The sequence below is a fragment of the Cupressus sempervirens genome, chromosome 2 (assembly GCF_028749045.1).
Source record: "Cupressus sempervirens isolate cs-2001-9-10 chromosome 2, ASM2874904v1, whole genome shotgun sequence".
Lineage (NCBI taxonomy): Eukaryota > Viridiplantae > Streptophyta > Pinopsida > Cupressales > Cupressaceae > Cupressus > Cupressus sempervirens.
In genome coordinates, this window is record NC_143119.1 from 337,909,613 (window position 1) to 337,929,282 (window position 19,670).

The window sequence follows — 19,670 nt, forward strand, 5'->3', positions numbered from 1 at the left end:
TTAAGTTTGCTAGTCAATAACATCAATGACTATCCCAACCTTCAACAACACTTTAAGGTTAGAACTTGTACCTCCTTAAATAGGTAACATTGATCTTTTGCCACTTAAACACCATTATAGATCTTAGGGTTACATTTAGATTTAATATATATAATGAATCTATCCACCTTCTCATTCATACTCTTCTTTTCTATAAACTTCTTCACAAATTCTTGCATAGAAATGCACAAACATAGTTTCCATTGATTTAAATGTTTTAGGCCATCCATCCTTATCTTCCACATGCTTTCTATATTCTAAGAAATCAACTCTATTTGCTGGATATTATGATTTCTCATAAATTATTAAAATGTTGTGCCTCATCCAATACTATGTTCTAACACTTAGTCATCACTGGGTTACTTAGTCACTACTAAATTTCTTGTTCAACACATATACTATCACTTAGTTAATAGGGATGCTTGGTCAACACTATTTCTACTCAACACTCACCATGGCTTGGTTGACACTAGCATCACTTGACATATACTTAAATCTCCTTAAACTTTTTCTTTTTTTATTCGTCAAGCCTATGCGTTTGGTCTATCTTTGATCTCTTCTTCAATGGTTTAGTGTTACTATCTTCTCCAGTGGTAACATGATTTAAAAACCACTTCATCTTGTTAATGTCCAATTAATCAAGTTTCCATTTTTAGTTTCCTTTTCATAACTTAACATTTCCTCTAGATACTTTTGTTATGACCAACTTATCAAATCCTCTTCATCAAAAAAAATAAAAATAAAATAAATAAATAAATAAATATATATATATATATATATATATATATATATATATATATATATATATATATATATATGACACTTAGATAAGATAGAAAACTATCTCACCAATAAGGTTTGATATCAATCAAAACATAAAAATTGTTCCAATTATAGTTTTTAACAGTTTGTAAGTCCTTTAAATCAGACTATTTTTTTTGGTCCTAGACAAGGAGTGATAAGGTCTAGATGATATTTTGGTGAAATAATCTAACAAGGTCACTCTAAAAAAGTATGTAACCTTTAACAAGGTAATCTCCTAGCAAAGATACTTTAGAAGAGCAAAATTTTTGGGTTGTTGGTCCGAGGTGGTTTTTCTTGGGGTTTCCACATTAACTATTAGTGTCAAATTTGTGTGAATATTATTTGTGTTGCAAGTTGTTTTACAAGCTTTTATAGTTTAGTAAAACTCAATATTAACTAGATTATCACTAGGTAATTAATTTACTCATTGTTGGTAATGCAAGGAAAAATTTGATAATAGTTTGGAAAGGGGTTGATGTATGAGTTGAGTTTTATGTTAGAATTTTCTAACGAGTGATTGAATATATTTAGTATATTATTTTTGATGTTTATGTTTCTATGATGGTGATAAAATGTTTGAAGTGACTATGAGATAACTAGACATAACAGATTCACCCTACTCTTAGTTATCTAATAATTTGGTATCAAAGAAAAGGTGCTTGGAGAAAGAAGTTTAAAGGAAATTAATTTTAAGATTGAACATGTATAAGAGAGAGCCACCAAAGATGAAGACAAAGAACTTTTCCTCATGGCAACATCAAATGAGATTGTATCTTTTAGGTATTGGTGACAATATCACGCATTGTTTGAATAATGAATATATCACACCTACTAGTGCCTTGATTGTAGAGAAAATGTGAAAAGAGTAATCATAGCACTATGATGATTGATATTGCATTTTCCCTAGTTGATGTTTAATTTGATGATGTCAAGAACTGTGCTAATGCTAAGAAAATGTGGGATAAACTATAGCTAGTACATGGAGTAGATGAAAATGTAAAGAGAGCCAAAGATGAAAGTCTTAGAGGCAAGGATGATGATATGAAAATGAAATAAGGTGATAATGTCACAAAATATGTCAACCAAATCAAAGTTATTGTGAGAATAATCAATGGTGCTCAAGGTTAAATCTTGGATTCTAAAAATATAAGTAAAATCTTGAGAACTCTTTTGCTTTTCTATGCTATCAAATTTTTTACTATTCAAAAAGTAAGAGCTATCCCTAGTAATGATTTGACACTTGATGGTTTAATTGGTTAGTTAATTACATCTAAGTTGAGAAATTATTATAGGAATATGGTTACAATTGGAAATGCTTTTAAGTTTTTATTAACCATCTACAATCTAGAGAAAGAGAAGAAAAGAAAATAAGAAAGTGAGTCTAAAACTGTAGATGATCTAGATGACATTGAAGCATTTCTTGCAAGAAGGTTATCAAGAGGTAAAGGTAAATACAAAGGTAAATTTCCCTTGATCTGTTTCAAATGTAATGAGATTGGTAATTTTTCTGCTAAATGTCCTAATTGAGGAAAATATGATAGAAATGATAGAAAAAGAAATAAAGATTATAAGTAAAAGAAGATCAAGGATTAAAAAGAAAAAGGAAAGAAGTCATGTTACATTGCTAAAGAAGAGCACACCAAGACAAGTTCTGATGATGACAAGGAAGTAGTTGAGACGGTCTATGTTGCAATCAAAGAAGATCCAAATGGTGAAAGGTATGAGAATGAAATTTCCCTTATTTCACATGTTACTAATAATTATTCATCGATTATTGATAGTGATTGTTCACATCATATAATTGGTGATCTAAGTATGTTTGACGAATTTGAAGAAATTGATGATGGTGGAATTGTTAAGTTTGGTAGTGATGTTCCATATTCAATTAAAGAGAAATGATTGTTAATGATGAATGATTAGATCATATGTGATGATGTATATTGGTTTCAAGGATGAACATATAATCTATATATTATTTCTCAGTTGAATAACTTAGGTCACATGCTAGAATTTGAGAAAAGGAAAGTTAAAATCCTTAATGAAGAAGGAAATTTGATTGGGATAGGAATGCAAAAAAAAGGTGACTTATTCTACCTTGATCCTATAGTTGAGACATAATTATTTTCTCAAACTGAATATGTATAGCTATGGCATAAAATGCCATTTCATGTAAAATTTGAAAACATGGTGAAAATTAGTAGAGAGAAAAGAGTAAGAAACTTATTGATTTTGGAAAAACCTAAAAAATGCTATGTAAAGATTGTCAACTCAATAAGATAAAAATGTCTAGTTTTTCTAGCAAGGCACACACTTCTAATGATATTATGGAATTTTTTTTAGATTTTGATTCATTTAAATATGTTTTGACTAGGTTTTGAATCCCTCAAAGTTGGTCATTTTGTTGTTGTGCTAATGCAAATTATTCAGTATTCTAGGAGGCCTTGTTTGACTCATTATAATTTTGACCCAGTTGACCCTATAGAGAAGATTCCTTTTGCATTGCATTCTAGGGGTTACCTAATTTCTACACTTTGTATTTGAGCTTATGATGAATCCATTTGATTAGTTTTCAAATGCGACTCTGAATGCAATTTGTAACCTTTTACTAGTGTCAAGAAAGGTAGATTTGTTGAAACCCCTATTCACGATGTTGTATTTCTAAATCTATAATAGATGAGATCAAATGGATTGCACCACTGTGTTCTAATTTGAAAATTATTATTGTGTGCTAGTTTTCAAGTCTAGATGAATCCATTTGCACACTTTCCCAAGTCTATTCCATTTGAGAAAAACACTTTTCTACCATTGTTCCCAGCTCTATAATTTTGAGTAGCCCACTTTGATTGTTTTCCAAATGCTCCCAGTTATTTGTCACAAGCCCTAATCCTAGATTTATTTTCATCTCCCTATAAGAATTTTCCTTAGGGAAAAATTCACTCAAGATCAAAGAACTCAAGCACAAGCACAACAGTAGACCCAAAAGAGTATGATTAGAATATCAATATGTATTCAATTTAATGTGAAAGTACACTAGAAGTGCCTATATATAAAGGCCTCTAGAATGCTTCTAGAATGCATAGAAATCAGCAACATGATAAGTCATTCAACCAAACACATGTCCACTAGGTGTGGGTTATCCTCTATTAAGCACAAGAGTAAGTGTGATGATGAGAGGATAAGCCTACAAAGGTGTAGCACACAAATTAATGTTGTAGACAACATGTGCTAAATTTGGAGTGTGAATAACTATGTTGTCTACATGAAAACTCAGTTAATTATACAAACTCTAGTGTTGCAAACACCATGTGATGAATTAGAGTTTCTTACTTCTATGTTGTCAACATTACAACTCATAAAAGTATGTAAACTCCTAAGTGTCTCACCTAAGAAATAATAAAATAATGCATTAACCTAAGTAAACTTAAGTAAGTGTAAATAGTAAATACTTATTTACACCAACACCCCCCCTTAAGTGAAACATAGGGAAATGCACTTAAGCTCACAAAAACTAGGATGAAATGAATAATGGGTCCTAGTTAGTAGGCCATGTTAGGTACCCATGTAGTGCCTCTCCCATTTGACTTTTGTAAGTTGTCCTAATGGATGCACCCTTGCTGATCTTTTTTTGTGATGGATCATGATTGTGACCCTGAGTGGTCTACGCCATTGAGGTGTTTGGATTTATGTTTCTTTATCAGTTGTGTTGATTATGCTTTTGACTGATCTTTGAGATTATGATGCAATTTTTGGTTCATTGAGGTTTGTGCAAGTGGTTACCAGGATCGATGTGGTATCTTGAGGTTGTTCCGTGATTACCCTGAGATGTGTGCAGAGATTGCACTATGCTCTTTTACCATGCTACACTGGACTAGGTTCTTGTAGCAGTGGTTAGTCATGTTTATGACTGTGTTTTCTTATGTGTTTTAAATGCCTTTTTAATGCAGAGTAATCAATCATTATTAAATGCTTAAGTAATTAGAATGGATTTTTCTTGTTGGATTATTTGGTTATGTGTTGCGGACATTTACCTTGTTATATTTTTGATTATAGAGATATTTGTTACTCATGTATGTTACATTTGAGATGTCCTAAGGGTCAGATATTATACCTGATTTTCAATATCATAGATGTTATACTACTATGTTTTTCAGTTAATCATTTTGCATGATGATGCCATTTTGAGATGACAGTGTGTTTTATGATGATATCTAGTATTTGGACATACCTCTGATTTTGTTATGTGATGGATTTAATGCTATGGTTATTTACTTCATTCCTACGTTGCTATGCCTTTTGCAAACGTGAGTGATGTAAATAGATTATTTTAATATAATTAAATAAATGGTTAAATTAGGTGATTTAATACATTTATTACTTTTGCTATGTTATTATATGCAATTGCACTTGATTGTGTTGTTTAGTGTGCAGGATTTATATCCCTGGCAGTGGCACATGGAGTTAGTGATTCAGCCATTCATATTTTACCAATGTCATCCTTATATGGTCGACGTATCCTTCATTAAAATGTTTAAATTAAATCTTTCGATGATTATTAAATCTGAACTCATTTGCATTATGTGATTAGACGAGTAAGCGTGTTTGTGCATTTAGAGTTTCGCTTTGTCGCGAAAGTTGTTTAGGAGATTTATGTGTTTTTGAGTTTTCGGGCTTTTTAATTGATTTATTTTAATTTTTGACAGCTTTTCCATAGATGAATTCCTATTTATAGGAATAGCCTATTTTCGTTTGGGTCGATTCGGGGTTTAACTAGATTGGCTGGTTAAATGCCCTAATCGATTATTCACGTGAAAAGTGAATAAATATCCAAAGAGGAATTTCCTCACTTCTCACTTTCAAATTGGAAAGTTGGAGAGTAAAATGCAAAATCCTCTTCATGAGGATTTACTATTTTGTTCGTTGTGGGAGCTACGGGCGTGGGATCGTTGCAAGGTTGGGCTCGTTGGATCCAGCTCTGGGAAACCTTCGATTGCCATGATTTTTAGCCACTTCTGTGGGCGTTTTATTTTATGGTTCAGATTCCCGTTTTGCCCTTTTGGCTGTGAGGTAGGGCTTTCCTATTTTATTGTTTCTGCTTCTATTTTTGGTAGCCGTTTGTTAGGAGGCTGAGAACTAGTGCTCCCCTCCATTTCTGTATGCTAGTTCTACCCGGTTGGGTGGGTATGAACATTTTCCTATTTTTTTGGGATGAGGGTTTGGAATTTTATGCCGTTATGCTGGTCATTTTTGCATACGATGTCCGATTCCATTTATTTTTGGATTTTTGGAGTTTTTGAACCCAAAGGCCAAAGGGGTTTTAATTTTGAAGTTTTCCAAATTTTTGGAGTTTTTACCTCGTTTTGTGTGTCGCCCTATTTTCTTGAGTTTCCTTGGCACATTGTGGTTCATGGACCTGAATGATTCATTTGGATATCAGTTAGACCACTATTGCACCTTTTGTTGCATTGGGATGCGTGTTGCACCCGTACTCTCGACTTTGTGTTCGGTTGAGTGATTTGTTACCTATTATTGTTTCTTTTGGACCTTTTCTTTTGTTTGTGAATGCTAGGATTTGTGTAGAATCCATACTCTCAGATTGAGGCCGATTGAGTGAGTTAATGATGTTTGGTCTTGTTACATCATTGGGATTCGTGTAGAATCCATACTCTCGGATTGAGGCCAATTGAGTGAATTCATGATGTATGATTTTATTTGCTTTGGGATTCGTGTAGAATCCATCCTTCCCGTGTTGCTTTCAGTTGGGTGTTTTCTTTGCATTGTGTTCTCATTCTTGTCCTTGTGTTATGATCTTCGTGATGGTGGTGCACCACACACGAGTACGTGTGCGTACATTTGTTGGGTGACTTGCGAGGCTTGATCTTCAGTGGATTTGCTAGAAGTTATGATCATTGGGGTTGGGATGGGAGTATGCATTCCCACGGGCACTTGTTGTAGGATGAGCATGGGTAGGGTAGGGTAGCATTTGGAGGGGGCTTCTATCTCTAAGCTCAGTGTTCATGGCGCCAAAGGTTGACAGAGGATAAGAAGTTTTAAGCAAGTGATAACTAAATAAAATGTGTGACTGGTAATAAAACTTAAGATAATAAAATGGTACTTTTGTGTATTGGCCTTTCGTTGAGGGAGTTGAGCTACACAAATCCGAGCTTGGGCTTTTCAATGCCAAGCGACTCTCCATGATGTTAGTCCCTACTTAGTAGCCTATTGAGTGTCTGACCAGGACCTGTACTCCTTGCATTGTCTCAGGTTCTTGGTTGCATCCATCATACTGTTTAGCGTGAGTGTTAGCCTTGGATGTTGTGCTTTTGTGTGTTTTTGGTTGGATCATTATCTCCATTAGCACGACGGGTGTGGACCTATGGGTGCCACATGGTTGGGAGGCGTAGCTACCTTCACCACTAGTAGGGATTAGTGTATAGAGATGATCTTTTGTCCTAGTGCGACCGTTGCTGGATGTCTTCACTTGGTACTTCAGGTTTCAGAGTATGCTCTCTTGTGATTTATGCTTTCATTGAGATGCTTGTATATCATGTTTAGATGATGTTATTTTATTTTGACGCATTCCCTTATTATGATGTTTAGCATATGATTAGATGATGTTATTTGATTTAGTAGTATATCTGTTGCTTACTATTGTTTAGCATGTGATAGGTGATGTTATCTACTATAGGATTATCTTATTCATTATCACTAGCATGTTAGAGTTTCTTATGCTATTATTGTGCATGTTTTAGTAGTGACGTCCCTATTACGACAGTACTGACGATTTGGTCAGTGGCTTGGGATGTTACACCCACGATGGTCTTATGATGCTATTGACGGTTGGGAGGAACCGCGTACTTAGTTTGGTTGTTTAGTTTATTGTGATGTTTATTTCAGTGTGTTCTTTGCTACTGTAGTTTAGATGGATAGATGTTCTCCTTTCTGTGTTGTTCTTGCACTCGAGCGTTCATTCCTCGAGCCTTTGTGGATCTGATACTTCCTGGTGTGGAGGTTCTTTGCTCTAATTTTGGTCTTTTTTTCTTTTGGGAGTATTTTTGTGTTTCTATGGGTGATATTTGTTCAACAAGGTGTGACACTTTAAAAAGTATCGCACGCCCATGCAAACTATGTCATATGACACTATAAAGTATTGCACGTCTTCTTGAGAAATGTCGTATGTCACTAGAAGAGTGTCGCATGCCTTCTTGAGAAATGTCGTATGATGCTGAAAAGTGTTGCATGCCTTCTTGAGAAATGTTGTACGACACTAGACGAGTGTCGTACGCCTTGAGGAGAAGTATCACCCTCCCTTAGTAAAAAGTGTCGCACAATTTTTGTGAAAAATCTGCGCATGCCATTAGCGGGCACTTTTTTTCATGATCCGATCTTTTTGAGAGTGGTTTTGGATACCCTTTTGGGCGTTCTTTGACCCTATGCTGTTGCATTTTGAATTTTGTCGATTTCTCTTGAAATTGAGTTTTCGTGTTTCTATTTTAGTTTCTTGGGGTTTAAAATATATCGTTTAAGTATAAAATCTTATACTTAAGATATATTTTAATATATGAAAAAAATTGTTTGAGATAGGTTTCAAACCTCTCGGAGATAAGTTATGGATTCTAGAAAATTTTAGGGCTTCAGAGATCTAGACTTAGCCAATTTTCAAGGCTTCAGGATTTCAGGCTTAGCCAAATTTTGGGATTCTGCATTTTACCCCAGCTTGGTGTTTTGTTGATGAGTGGCCATTTCTTGTGCCCTCATCTTGTTGTGGTGGTTGTTGGCTTCTGTTTGGGTGTGTCAGTTGGGTAGTGGCATTCAAATATTCGTTGGTTGCCAAAATTGTGTTGAAGTCTTCTGTTGTGATCTTTGTGATCCCTATATAATGTTGTCTTGTGCATTCATACTTGTAAAAAAAATATATATATCTTGGCTTGATTTGAATCCTTGTTTCCAAGGATCTCTGGGCAGGGCATTACAACCCAAGTACATAATGAAATGAAATCTCTCTTAAAGTGGAGAAAGAGGGAAAACCTCATGGGAAAAACCATTCCCCAAAAAGAGAGATGAGAAAACAAGATGCATGGATGGATGTCCAGTAATCAAGATCCCCCCATTACAACATACATCAAGTATATACAAAAGTGAAGAATGAGAAGGACAAAACCCCATAAGAGGAAAAAGTCTGACCCATAAAAGAGAAGAAGAAGAGAGACAAGGTAGTCCCCCCTCCCCAATGAAGAATGCTAATTAATGATAGCTAATCCAAGGTAGAAGCTGGTCCATGAGAGTTGAATAATGTTCCTCCCCTTTGGAAGAAACATTGGCAACGATACAAGTGAGTTGCTTCCCCTGTACATAGACATAATCCCAATGATGAATGGTACCTTTGAAACCTACTCAACTATCCCTCTGTCGATGCTGATGGTTGCCCCTTCCAAGGCTATTGAATAGAATGAGTGTAGATTTGACAAGGATGGATGTAGAACCTATCCCAAAGAACCCATTGTGTCCTCAAATGATAAAGAGACCTCCTATAACTATTGTACATAAGGATCCAAAATCATATCAATATATGCAGATGAATTATGTAGAGAATGGAAATGAGGGTTAGAGTGAGCCCTCACAATAACCAAAGAAGGATCATGATCATCAAAGACATGTATATCATTGATTATGTCTCCCAAGTTTTCTATATATGAATTCACAAATAAACCTAAAATGTCTATTATGAAGTTATCCCCTATTGCCGAAGTTGGAAAATAAGGTGTACCCTACTGTGCTAGACCTATCACTATGGAAATGTATGCATGTGGAATATGCTAACAATGTGACCTCTCTCTACATCTATCAATAGGATCCCACAATTTTATTCTATTGAATCACTATCGCTAGTGTCACTTTCAGTTTCCACAATGTATGGAGTACGGAGAGGATAAGCTAGGTCATTTTCCCTCAAAGTGTAGATCCTTCTCCATAAAGATCTCATGAGTCTTAGGATCCATAAGTATATATGCCTTAACACTGTCTTCATATCTAATGAAAGTACAAGGCCTAAGTGATGGTGCCTTGCATCCCCTGGAAGATATGTTTTCCCATGTTGGACAACCAAAGACTCTAAAGTGTTTCACACCTAGTTTTCTGCCACATCATGCCTCAAATGGAGTCTTACCATCTAAGGCATTATGAGGAGACCTATTAAGTATGTGAGTGGCATTGCTAATAGCTTCAACTTCAATTTTTGGATCAAGAGACTTGGCTTGTATCATGTAACTTGCCATGGACTTAAGAGTTTGTATCCTTAGTGCTACAACATCTGTCTTGTGCAGACTAAATGATGGTAAATTCAAAAGATCAATACCCTCAAGTTTGGAAAAGTCTTTAAGTTTGGTGTCCACATATTTTCTTTCATTGTGCATCCAAATAACCTTGATGGCTTTCCTTGATTACTATTCAACATGACTCTTGAAGGCTTGAAGCTTATCAACCACTTCATTATTGTGATGAAGAAAGTAGACCCATGTGTAGTGTGAAAAGTCATCAATGAAAGTGAGTATGTAGTAACCTTGGCTGACTGATGTCATAGAAAAAGGACTTTCTAAAACCATGTGAACAAACTAAAGAACCTTGAAGACTTCCCTTTATAAAACTTCTCCTCTAGATGCATATCCACTAAACATTATGAAAATTTTCCCTTAGAAAATTTGATTATAGGTAGACCTTTGATCATGTTTTTCAAGCAAAGTTGTTGAAGATAGCGGAAGGTAAGATGACCATACTACTTATGCCATAATTTGATTTTTGAATTAGATTGAGTCAGAAAGGCTTGTGAAGGAGACTTAGGCACAAAGTGGGAGAAGGAATAAAGCTTCTTGTCATGAATGACTTTCCCCACTGCAACCAATGAATCATCTTTGAGACTTCACACTATTACTAAATCTAGATTGAGTAAGGCAAGATGACCATACTGCTTATGCTATAATTTGATTTTCGAATTAGATTGAGTCAACAAGGCTTATGAAGGAGACTTAGGCACAAAGTTGGAGAAGGAATAAAGCTTCTTGTCATGAATGACTTTCCCCACTACAACCAATGAATCATCTTTGAGACTTCACACTATTACTAAATCTAGAAGGAACTCAACTTTTTTGCCATCCCCAAGGTGAGTGATTTGGTAAATTGAGAGGCTATTAGAGATAAGATTTGGAACATAGAGAACATCTTTGAATTCACCATTTTCCATCTCCACATGTCCTTTCCCTTCAACTTCCATTTTTATATCATCTCCCACAAAGATGTGTGGTACCTATGATTGCTTCAATGAAGAAAAGTCTCCCCTTGAAGAACCCATGTGATATGAGACACCTGAGTCAAGAATCCATTCCACTAAAGAACTTGAACCAGCCATAAGTGCTTGCCCTTTTCCCTTTAAAGTGGTTGGAGTTGAATCCTTGGAAGCATTTAGCACTTGAATTTTGTTCTTCTTGAATAGGTTTTCCAACTCATCAAATCTTTTAGTCTTGCAATGATGCTCATCATGATTCGGCTTCTTGCAATATGCACAAAAAAGTTTGTCCTTCTTTTCATTACTTCCCTTCTCATTGGAAGAATTGCCTTGCTATGAGGAGGATTGTTGTGTCTCATATTGTAATTTTTGCTTCCATTGCATTGTCTTACTATTGCTAGAACTTTTTCCTCATTGACTTGATTGGTTCTCATCACTAGCCACAAATTCTTTGGTCTTTGATGATGTGAGAAGTCCCATATCTATCAAGTGGGATTGCTCAAAAATCAACATTTCTACGAATGCATCAAATGTAGTCTTTTGGAAAGTACTTCCCATGGTCAACCTATGAGTGTTATAACTCAAAACAAAGGAAGCATACTCTACAGGTAGCCTCTTTAGGATGTGATGAATGAACTTATCATCCTTCATGGGATTACCACAATCTTTAAGTTGTAATCTAAACTCATTGGCTTTGTTGATATAATCTTGAATAGTGTCAAAATTCTTTGGATCCAATAGAAGTAGGTAATCTTCAATTTGGTATCCCTTTTCCTCATCCACCTTACCATACAATGATTCAAGTTTGTCCCAAGTAGGTTTGGCTTTTTTGAAATTGGAAATGTGGAAGAAGAGATCTCTATGTACACAAGTCCTGATAATTCCTAAAACCTATTAGTCTTTAATTTTCCAATCATCAAGTGCTATGGCATCAATAGGTTTTGAGATTGAACCATCAACATAAGGACTTAGACCGTTTTCCATTAATCTACTCCATACAATAACTTTCCATGTAGAATAATTGCATGAAGCTAGAAGTGGACTTTTAGGTGAACCCATGATGTAGAAAATGAAAAGAGCACAAAAGAGAGATACAAGAACACAATACACCCCCCCGCCCCGCCCCGCCCCACACACCCAATTCACTCAATCAAAAGACCATCCAAAAAAGATGCTTTTGGCACTTTATATGTAGTGCATGAAAAATAGGCCACTTGTTGAAATGTACAAAGTGGACTTCTAATTTTTCTACATTCGACTACCTTTTGAGGTCCAAATCTATCACCAAGCACTATAGTTTAGATGTACAACAATTTTGAAAAGTAATCAAAGCATTACAATGTAGAAAAATGCCCTAAGTCTAAAAGTGATATTTTTGTCCACACAACCCTAGAATCTGATTATAGATCTAAAAAGTAGATAAAAAATTAAGCACTTTAAAAAAAATGGAACCTATTTTTGAGTCCAGATGAGCCCGTATTGAGAATTTCAAGTTGTAAAATATAGGATTGAACAACTATAGTCACCAATAAACACAATTTATAACAAATTATTGCACCAAAACTAGAAAAGAATAGCACCACTAATTTTTTTAGGAAATTCTACTCAAAATTAAAAAAATTGCACTTGATTTGGAGTCTATATGACTGAGTTATGGCCTCCCAAAGTTAGACTGTCAAATAAAAACTACATCTGGAGAGGGGTCTAGGCAAAAAATTGTGAGATTAAATTTGATGGTCAAACAACTATTGCAGTAGTTTAAAAATGCCTAGGAATGATAGTTAGAAAACCATTAATTTTAACAAAGTGAAATACTGACATTAGTGAAAAAAGTCTGCTTGGGTGATGTGTCAAGCTGAGTGGATGTACGACTTTCTACATGTCACTATATAGTAGGCTGACATGTTGAAGATATGGATCTTGCATGTCAAGGAAGATATGTGGTAGGATGTAGTTGGGCTGCATGGCTGAGGTGTCACCATATGCTGCAAAGTTGGTAGGTCTTTGCCACATGGAAAACACATTTCCCTATAGTCTGAATATAACTATGCATGGAGCTGGCAAAAAATACCATGTGGCATAGAAAGGATGATGACACAAGAGTTTCTAGTGTGGATGTATGGCACTAGAGAAGTATATTGTAGTGGTGCTAACAATGTCTGTGTTGATGGAAAAATAACTGCCTGGAATTGGAGAATAAATGCAATGGCGTGGTTTGAAGATGGCAAGAGCCTGAATGGAAATTCGATGTCAAAAACAATTTTTTGGTTGGTCGACAGGAGCTGAAAGGAATAAGGCCACTGGTGTTAAATAGTTTAGTCCCACATGCAACAAAGTTTTTTCCTAGACTTTGTTTAAAAGAATTTAGCCACAACACTTAATCAAACAAAGTTGCCAAACTTTGGTGATCAGTGTTTGTTGATGCTCGACTATTTATAGTTTGATGTTGCTAGATTTTGAAAAATGATTAGTTGGACTAGAAATAAACTATTGATTTTGTGGGTCACTACTTGAAAGGAATATTCCTTGTGGTAGGGAATGAAATATTCCATGCAGGGTGCAAGGCCGAGGTGTCACTACCCAGTGCCTATACAATTTTTTTTTTTCTATAGGGCCAACTAGCTGATAAAAAATTATGAAAATATGTATGAAAAATCTAACAAATATATAGAGAAAATTAAAATAATAGATCTAAAAATTAAATTGAAAATCTAAAAAAAGATCATACAGGACTTGCGAATTGGGCCTTTGGGTGCCGATTTGCAAAATTTTTTTTCTCAAAATTGACTTTGGCCTAGGGTAGGCAAATTTATAGTTGATTTTCACTGAATCAATGTTTTAGATGCAATGGTGAGGTCTATTTTGGCTCTAGACACTCTTAATAACTGTACTACTCTGGATTTAGGTCGCGGTGCTAAAGAAACAATGGTCTGAAATGGCTATGTGAAGAGAAATTTTCCAAGCTCTAACACCATGTAAGAATTTACCTTATAGCAAAATTCACCCAAGATCAAAGAACTCAAGCATAAGGACAATAGTAGACTAGAAAGAGTATGATCAAAATATTGATGCATATTTGATTCAATGTGAAAGTACACTAGGAGTGCTTGTATATAAAGGCCTTTGGAATGCTTCTAGAATGCATAGAAATCAACAACATGATATGTCATAGAAATAGGCACATGTCCACCAGGTGTGGGTTATCTTCCATTAAGCACATGAGTAAGTGTGATGATGAGAGGATAAGCCTACCAAGGTGTAGCCCACAAATTAATATTGTAGACACCATGTGCTAAATTAAGAGTGTGAATAACTAGGTTGTCTACATGACAACTAAGTTAATTATGCAAACTCTAGTGTTGTAGACACCATGTACTAAATTAGAGTTTCTTACTTCTATGTTGTCAACATGACAACTCATAAAAGTATGCAAACTCCTAAGTGTCTCACTTAAGAAATAATAAAATAATGGATGATAATAAAATAATACATTAACCTAAGTAAACTTAAGTGTAAATAGTAAATACTTATTTACACCAACACTCCCCAAGTATCAATTTTCCCATTTTTGAAGCCAAATCCAAACACAAATTATGGTTTCCTGACATGTTTTCTTATAGGTAGTTCTGAAAGGGAAACTTTGACAATCAATATCTTTTGATTAAGAATTCATCATGAGATGAGATTTGATAGGGTGCTAGAATGTGCAATAGAGAATCAGTGTATTTAATTTTAGAGCTCAGTCCCATTTTTTAGTATGGTTTTGCCCATCTGAGTAGCCAAAAAAATGGCAACTCAATTGGAAAATATATTGAATCTGAATGGCAGGAAAACCTTGAGAATTTGAAAAAAGGAGATTCAATACAACAAGAGAAATGCATGAAAAAATTTGCAATAGTAAGTTGTCTAATGTGTTTTCTAGTTTTCTTACTCAAAATATCATGCACCCCAGTGATGCTTTGTTCATGGACAATAGTATGTTGTAAGATTGAGTGTAAATTATGTTTTGTAATTGAAGTTAATCTTCGATCAACTCAATTTTATATGTGTTATTGAGAAAGTTTTAGAGTTAGGAATTGATTTATGAAGTGTATTCTCAACAAAATGTTGATGATTTGCAAGTTTTTCATATTGAAAGTCTAGTTTAGAATTTACATGTGCTTCAAATCATTTCTCATAGAGTGTGAGTGGTGATTCTAGTCTAAATCTTTGTACTAGCGTATGCTTTATTTTAATATCAGAGGCTTTCAGTATTTATGGGTAGATCTAGTTTGTTGGGAAAGAGGAAGTATAAGTTTCTTGATTGATAGTTTATGTGGCTGTTTATATCTGCTAAAGTAATTGATTTCAAAAGGTGAATCATTATTGTGATTACATTTGCCTCTTCAAGGAGGTGGTGGCTCTACAAATATTTGATCTATGGTGTGAAGGATTTTATGTTTGAACAGTGTCAATAAGTAGATATAGAGGTTTCATGCAACAACACATAATGATATTTTTAATTTTCATGTATTTGTCTCTCATGAAAGTTGAATGGTAGACATGGTTGCCTCCATTTAGTGGTTTCAACACTAAGAAAATAGAGGTAGATGTTTCAAATTTTAAAAGATGGATTCAAAGGCTAGGTATGGAAAAGATGTGCCAAATCTTGAAAGTGTTTGTGCAAATATTGCTAGGCTAAAAAGAGAGATTCATAATAAGACCATCATTGACATAAGAAATGAAATTGGTAATATTGAAGGTCTTAGTAATTTTCAAATTTACATGAAGTTTCAATCAATAATTATGAATCTTGATGGGTCTTTTAGACTTGAGCAGTATTCATGGCCAATGGTACTCTTAGAAGTTTTTATGCCACATTCAATTGATAGGTCAGCAAAGTCAATGTTAGAAGAGATTTTTGAATTCCAAGATTTTATCAATGAGATCAAAAGTGATTTGAATGCTAATGAATCTAATTATAATAGAAATGAATATGCTATGAATGATAATGAATGCAATGAATCCATTGAAAATGATGTTGAAGATGAAGATACTCAACATTATGAATCAGAGGACAGTAATCACCAATTTGATGAAAGGCATAATGTGGACTCATCTTGTTGTAATGATGATTGCAAATAAGAGGAAAAGTGTAACAAAAATAATAATCTTTCTTCTAGTGATGAATATGAATGTTCTAAGATACCAGTTGTTGAGGTTTTGTCCAAAGAAGATCTATGTGATGATCATAGTTCTAGTTTTCTAGAATGTATTACTAATGAGTCCATTGTTGCAAGTGTGTCAAGCTATTTGGATAATAATCATAGCCAAGGAGAAGAAACTAGTGATGAAGTCTTGTAAAATTTTGATGAGATTTCAGAGTTGTTGGCTCATGATTTTGAAATGTATGCAAATCTATCCAAGGATGTTTGTGCTTTACCACATTTTGCTTTTTCATATGGTGAATTCATTTCACCAATTTTTAATGTTGAAGAAGATATAGTTTCAGAATATGCTATGTCAAGTTTTTGAGGTGTATGTGATGGTAGTTCGTACATCAATACACATGATGACTTCTATGTCAAGAAGGAAGATGTAGAGATAAGGTCTATTGCTGGTTCATTTTCTTCTTGTTTTCATGAGGCTGAGATACATTTTGATTGTTCATATGATGAGGAAAGTAATAGTAATGAAGTGGTTCATTCTAATGAGTTATTTGAGGAAAATATTGTTACAAATCAACATATTGTAAAAATGCAATTTCATGATGATTCTTGTGATTTGGTATCTAATCATTTGTTGGAATTTGAGGAAATTTTAGGATATGTTCAGTCTAATTTATGGAGTACTGATGTTACAAATGAGCATAAATTAGATTTTACATTCTCTTCATATCTAGATGCACAAGGTGAGTTACAAATTGATTCATGCAACTCGTTGAATGATGTAGAGTACCAAACTTTTGTGTTTCTAGTTGAAGGTGTCCATGAGTTAGTTAGTGATGATCAGTTTTAGTTTGATATCAGTAGTTATGATCATGCTTATTCATATTTTTATAGTGAGCAAGATGAAGAAAGTATGTCTAGTTTTTATATACACTATGAAAGTGATGATGATAGTTTTGTTTGTCCTAATGATGTGATTGAAAGTGCTGATGTGTTGGTTGAAACAAAAGCGAATGAGAGTTTCAATTTATCTCAAGAATATGTTAATGAGAATCAAGTATATGATAGAGGTAAGAAGCTTTGAAAACTTTCTGGTGGCTTGGGACCATTGTTTGTACATAGTAGGAGTAGATTTCTTGCTTTCAAGAAAGCTGCTCGAGAGATGTTTTTGTTGTCAGGTGTGTGGTTTGCTTCTTCCAAAGATCTAAATCCCTTGCATGCCCACAATGAACATGCATCCCTGAGTAGAGCCATTGTTGGGACTTAAAATTAAAGCCTTGATTTTGAGTACCATCCAAAAAATCAAACCCTATAAGTTCTTTTTGGTGCATGTGTACCCAACTATCTATTCCAGGCCTAAGAGGTATTAAATGCTTCTAACACCTTGCATTCAATATGTCTATGTATTCAATGAAGATAAATTTCCATTCCAAGCCATTCTGCAAAGTTCCATTTTGAGTAATGTCCAAATCTGCATTTTTGCCCAAGTGTCAAATAGTGATAGTAGGTCGTGTTTGCAATTGAATATCTTGCACCCAATAATTTTTCACAACTCACTATTTTGAAAGAGTTTAATATCCATATCAAATAACCTATGTTTTGTATTTAAAGTCATTTTGATATGTTTTGACTAGGTTTTGGATCCCTCAAAGCTGGTCATTTATTGTTGTCGTGCTAATGCAAATTATTTAGAATTTTTGGGAGGCCTTGTTTGACTCGTTATAGTTTTGACCCAGTTGACCCTATGGAGAAGATTCCTTTTGCATTGCATTCTAGAGGTCACATACTTTCTAAAATCTAGATTTTATCTTATGAACAATTTGTTTGATTAGTTTTCAAATGCGATTGTAAATGCAATTTGTAACCTTTTGCTAGTGTCAAGAAGGCAGATTTGTCAGTACCCTTGTTTGTGATGTCATCTCTATTGTTTGAATTATAAGTGGGAAAGATAAAATTTTGAGAGAGGCAAGTTTGGGGGGGGGGGGGGGGTGTGTGAATTAGTAATTTAAACTTGGACCCATAAAACTTTCACCATTCATTCATCACATGCATTATCAAATAAGCCAAAATAACATGTAAAGCATATGCATCTAAATCATGTAAACATGAAATCAATCACACACATAACACCAGATATTATCACCCAGAAACCATCCAAGTGAGAAAGTAAAACTGGGGTGGGAATGACACCCATAAATCTTCACTACTACTATAATAAAGTGTATCTAATGAAGGTTACAATGGTTTGACCATGAATCATGGTCTGCCCTATGACAGGCCTGCCTTGTTAAAGGCTTACAAAGATTGTCAATTCCCACCTTGTTAGAGGATTTCAACACCCTATTAGAAGTGTGCCTAGTTAAAGGATTTCAACTTACAATTAGGTAAGCACCCTGGTAAGAAATTTCATACAGCTTGCTAGGACTGCTCTATTAAGAGATTAATTGAAATCACTTGTTAAAATATCTCAGCATAGATCCCGTGGTTGGCACTTTCTTGCCTAATAATAGATCACCTCTATAAAATGCCGAATTGACCCTTCATAATCTAATGTATCAATGCCATATCCTCTATATCCTCTATTCTTCTTTAACTGATTCTATAATTCATTCTTACTTCTAAGTCACCTTGAATTCCCTGCAATCTATCTTATTCACTCTTTCAATTTGATCATTTGCCCATTAAAAATTGTAAAGAGTTTAGGGGTTTGCCCTCCTTAAGAAGACTCTAGTGGCTTAGGGTTAGGTATGAATCTATGGCTGAGCTTCATCCATTTTTCTACTTAAACCTTCCCATTTTCTGTTTAGCTACATGTAATTACATAGGGAATCCAAATATAGATTTGTCCTTATCTCCAAAAGATAATAATCTATCCTTATGTTGGCTTAAAAATGGTTTACATAGTTGTTTGTTCCATTACAAAAAAAATGTCAAAACTATGTCACTTAGCATATGCAGTCACTGGTGCTTGGCATGTACTATATTTCTACATCTAACTTAGCACCTGCATTACTTGACATCCACTATTTACTTGGCACTTGAATCACTTAGGATGATCTATCTACTTGACACTTGAGTGACTCAATTGTTGGAAATGATTGAAATGATCATAAGAAAAGTTGTTGGAATAATATATGGAACTAGTAAAGAATGTCCTCAATCATTTTTTTGTCATTGATGTAAAACTTTCTACTTGTAGGAATGACAATTTCTTTAGTGATCCAAATACTATCAATTAGTTGATTGTCAAGGAGGAGGCAATCAATAAGATGTAACTAGAACACCTAGAGAAAGGTTCAAGTTATGATGTTGTAATGAAGTACAAGGATCAGCTAAGCCATTGATGAAAAAGTGTATTTGATGACATACTATAAGATACAAAGAATGGGCACACTAAAACATAT